We start from the raw sequence: 4,963 nt of genomic DNA, 5'->3' as shown, positions 1-4,963 counted from the left end.
CAGCTTGGATGAATAAAGTTTTGAAGCCCTTGGAGCCTCCTGCAGGTATGTTCTCAGTGTGCCACCAAGGAAGAATTGTAGACAAGCGGGCAGGAACCAGGTGACAGAAGCTTCTGTGGCTGTTGTGTTACAGATGTATCTACAGGGAGGACTTCTCCAGCTTCTCCAGCTCCTACCTTGGATGCTATACGCAAGCCCAGCTCCCATCACAGTGGTGAGTAGTGTGTCCCTGCTGACCTCAGAGGCTGAGCCTTGCTTTTGTAGGATCCATTCCTGGGAATTGGAAATATTTTTCTCTAAGGTACTCCAACAGGGAAAGTCCAAGATACAACAGATAAGATGTCCCTGCAACCATCCAAACAGATTAGGCAAGAGCTGAAGGCACCCCTGCAGACAAGAGAAGGTGGGTGCATTTCTCTCATGCTTCCCCTGGGACTCAGCAGCCGGGGGCTTTGGCTGCACATCTGGACACGCCGTGCCTGGCACAGCGGGAAGGGATCCATGGCAGCCTCGCTGCCCCGCTGCTGCTTTCACATCCTGCAGGGCTGTTTCCCAGTCTGGCCTGGCTGCAGCTTCTGCCCAGCCTCTGCCGGAAGGCATTTGGCATCAGCTGACAGGCAGCCCAAACTGTAACACACCCTGAGATCCCCCACTATATCCAGCCCTGCAGATTAGGAAAAGGGTGTCTGTTTGGAGGTGGAAGTGCTCACATCATGCCACTGTAATCTGGCCATTTTCCTGCTCCATAAATTTCACAAATATTACCTCTGATGCCACCGCCCAAGTGGGGAACAGCTCCATCTGATGCAGCTGTCTCCCTTCCTTTGTCAAGAGATGGACATAATGCTTCAGTGGAAGTTGGCATTTCTTGAAGGAAGCACTCCATCTTCGGTGCGAGCCCCAGCTGCAGGAAGGAAGGCAATGCCAGACACGGGCACAGGCACAGCAGGTAATTGCTGTGCCGGGCTCAGGCCTGGCCGGGGCTGTGTGGCAGCAGCTCTTCCCCCAGGGCCTGCCCTTGCCCGGCCCAGCAGCAGTCAAAGCTGGAGGTGCCTCAGCTTCCAGGCCTCTGGAGCTGGTTCAGAGCCCCGGGGAAACGGGACGGGTGCAGCAACGTCCCTGGCGCTGCAGCTGCTGCGGAGCTGGCCCTGAGTGCCCAGAGGCCCAAGGCACAGGAGCAGCCCCGAGCGGGAGCCCTGCTGCCAGCCCAGGGCCAGAGCCAGCCCTAGCACACAATGGAAACAGTTCTCATCTTGGTTTGCTTCCAGACTGGGATGCTGGGAATGATTCTGCATTAGCCTGGCGCTCTGAAGTTGTGAAGCCCTCCGAGCATTCTGCAGGTATGTTCTCACTGTCCCACCAAGGCGTAATGTTTGACTGACTGGTCAGGACCAGGTGACAGAAGCTTCTGTGGCTGTTGTGTTACAGATGTGTCTGCAGGGACGACTTCACCAACTCCTACCCTGGATGCTGCACAAAAGCCCAGCTCCTATGGCAGGGGTGAGTAGTGTGTCCCTGCTGACCCCTCAGGCTGAGCCCCGCTTTTGTGGGGTCCATTCCTGGGAAATGGAACTACTTTCTCTTAAGGTCCTACGACAGGAGAGACCAAAGACATGGCCGGCAAGAAATTCCAGGACCCATTAGAAATCATGTGGCAAATGCTGAAGGAATGTCTGCAGAGAAGACAAGGTGGGTGCATTTCCCTCATGCTGCCCCTGGGACTCAGCAGCCGGGGGCTTTGGCTGCACATCTGGACACGCCGTGCCCGGCACAGCGGGAAGGGATCCATGGCAGCCTCGCTGCCCCGCTGCTGCTTTCACGCCCTGCAGGGCTGTTTCCCAGCCTGGCCTGGCTGCAGCTTCTGCCCAGCCTCTGCAGGAAGGCATTTGGCATCAGCTGACAGGCAGCCCCTATTGCACCACAGTCCATGCCCACCCTCAGATCCCCTGCAATTTCCTGATGTCCAGGCAGATCAGAAGCTGGGGCTGTTTGGGGAAGGAAGCAGCCTTGGGTTGTCCCAAAATCCTGGGTGTTTTCTGATCCTTATCCATTCCTTTCACATGTGATGCCTCACCTTCCCCATTCCCAGTGAGGAATGTTTCCATCTGATCCAGCTGTCTCTTTTCCATTTTTCAGAAATGAAAGGAGAGCCTGTGCAGAAGGAAGCATTTCCCGGAGGAAGCAGTGGTTCTGTGCCAGCCTCTGCTGCAGGAAGGGAGGCCATGCCAGGCACAGACACAGGAGGTAATTGCTGTGCCTCTGGGCCTGAGCCCTGCTGAGGCTTGAGCTGCCCTCTCTGCTGCTTGGCAGTGTGGACACAGCCTGGACTAGAGCGGCACAGCCCAGGGGAATTATCCCGAGCAGGCTCAGGGCACTCGGGTCCTGAGCAGTCCTGCTGGGGTCCCTCCTTGGGAGACATGTCCTGAAACCTGGCAGTGACTGCATGGGGTGCCCATGGTGGGGAAAGGACAGAGGGGGAGAGCAAGGCTTCAGTGTGTCCTGAGAGAGCCTGGCTGTTTGCCCTTGGGATCTGGGAGCTGTCCCAGCAGAAGGAGGGCAGGAGGGAGTGTAGGAGGGAGGGATAGCTGTGGCACTGCCTGCTGCAGTTTGCCCCAGGGCTTTAGGGAGGATTTTCTGTGAGTTTGAGGGAGAGAGCCCCAGGGCCCTGTGCTACTCCAGCCACCCCTCCCAGGGATGTTGCTGAGGGCAGGGAAAGAGTGTGGAGAGTGATCAGGAGCCAGCCCAGAGCTCCCCAGGCCCCTGTGCACCTTTGGCCATGTCCATTCCCATCTGGGTCCCATAGCCTTACCCGACCCCCTTGCAATGCCCTTTTCCCTGTAGCATTAGGGGATCCCAGCACACCATGGAAATGGTTCTGATCTCTGCTCCCTTTTAGACTGGAATCGTGACATGGGTTTTCAGGAAGTCCTGATGAAGGATGGTTTGAAGTTTCTGGAGGATGCTGGAGGCAAGTTTTCATTCTGCCTTTCCTGAGTGAATAATCAGGATCAATGCAACAAAAGCTCATTTATAAAGCATTTCCCTTAACATTATGTAAGGGCTGAAGGATTCTGAGAATCTTTCCCTGCTCCCTTCTGGATCCCTGAGGAATCCCACTGGATCGCTGTCAGTGGGAGGAAGGAGCATTGATCTTTCAGTCCTCCTCCCGTGTGCTATGCCAGTGTGTCCTTCCGTGTGCTCTGTGCAGTCACAGAGAAGAGCAGAGAGGGAAGGGGCCGGGCCCAGGGCTGTGCCCCGGGGCTGAGCCTTGTGGGCAGCCTGAGGATCTCCTGCAGTGCCACAGGAGCTCTTCTGTCCTGCCTTTCTTTGCAGCTGAACCTGCCGGTGAAGGTCCCACATCCAGGACTGAGGCTCTGGGAGATGCTGAGGGTAGGTCAAGGCCTTTCCCCTGGGAGAGCTGCCAGCTCAGAGCCCAAAGCTGGGCCAGGGAGGCAGCGCTGCAGGTGCCAGCACAGAACCATGCACGTGTGTGCCCGCGCCCTGCACGATCCCCTCACCGCTGCTGCGGCTCAGTGGTGCCCGTGCAGATCAGCAGAGATGGCAGAAGCTTCTGTGGCTGTTGAGTTACAGGTGTGTCTGCAGGGAAAACTTCTCAAGCTCCAGGGCTGGATGCTTGGCCCCAACCCAGCTCCCATGGCAGGGGTGAGTAGTGTGTCCCTGCTGACCCCACAGGCTGAGCCCCGCTTTTGTGGGATGCATTCCTGGGAAATGGAACTACTTTCTCTTAAGGTCCTCCAAAAGGAAAGACCCAAGATACTGCAGCCAAAAAGTCTCATGACTCAGATGAATTCCTGAGACAAACACAGAAGGAAGCACCCGGAGGACAAGGTGGGTGCCTTTCCCTCATGCTTCCCCTGGGACTCAGCAGCCGGGGGCTTTGGCTGCACATCTGGCCACGCCGTGCCCGGCACAGCGTGAAGGGATCCATGGCAGCCTCGCTGCCCCGCTGCTGCTTTCACATCCTGCAGAGCTGTTTCCCAGCCTGGCCTGGCTGCAATTCCTCCCCAGCCTCTGCAGGATGGAATTTGGCATTAGCTGACAGGGTGCCCCAACTGTACTGTGGGCCTGATATCCCCTGCCATTTCCCAGTCTCTGAGAAGATCAGGCGGTGCAGCTGTTTGCACAAGGGAGTGCACTGGCCTAGCCCCAATTACCTGGGCTTTTTCCTGATCTTTATCTGTGACTTAGACAAGCATTGCCTCCTGAAGGTGCCACCTCCCCAGTGGGGAATATTTCCATTTGATCCAGTTGTCCTTTTTTTCCTTTTTCAAGTGATGGACCAAAAGGCTGTTCAGGAGGAGGAACACTCAGGGAGAAGCAGTGGCTCATTGGCAGCCCCTGCTGCGGGAAGGAAGGCGATGCCAGACACGGGCACAGGCACAGCAGGTAATTGCTGTGCCGGGCTCAGCCCTGGCCGGGGCTGTGTGGCAGCAGCTCTTCCCCCAGGGCCTGCCCTTGCCCGGCCCGGCAGCAGCCAAAGCTGGAGGCGCCTGGGCTTCCAGGCCTCTGGAGCTGGTTCAGAGCCCCGGGGAAACGGGACTGGTGCAGCAAGGTCCCTGGCGCTGCAGCTGCTGCGGAGCTGGCCCTAAGTGCCCAGAGGCCCAAGGCACAGGAGCAGCCCCGAGCGGGAGCCCTGCCGCCAGCCCAGGGCCAGAGCCAGCCCTGGCTCCCGACTGGGCAGGGGCTGCGCTGGGTCCTGACAGGGCCTGAGCCTGTCCCCTGGGGCTGGGGGTGCTGTCACGGGGCAGGGAGGGCCAGGGCTGGCATTGGCTGCTCAGGGATGGCTTTGGCCCGTGTCCCTAACAGCAGCCACTGCCCAAGCAGCTGCGCTGCCACTGGGCTCTCCTCCCGGCCTGCTGGGCTTTGTTGGCTGGCACAGCCTGTGCCCAGGGCCGGCAAGGTGCCTGCAGGCCCCAGCTCTGGGGGAAACAGAGAACGTCCT

Source organism: Passer domesticus, unplaced genomic scaffold (assembly GCF_036417665.1).
Source record: "Passer domesticus isolate bPasDom1 unplaced genomic scaffold, bPasDom1.hap1 HAP1_SCAFFOLD_63, whole genome shotgun sequence".
NCBI lineage: Eukaryota > Metazoa > Chordata > Aves > Passeriformes > Passeridae > Passer > Passer domesticus.
This window is presented reverse-complemented; position numbering follows the sequence as displayed.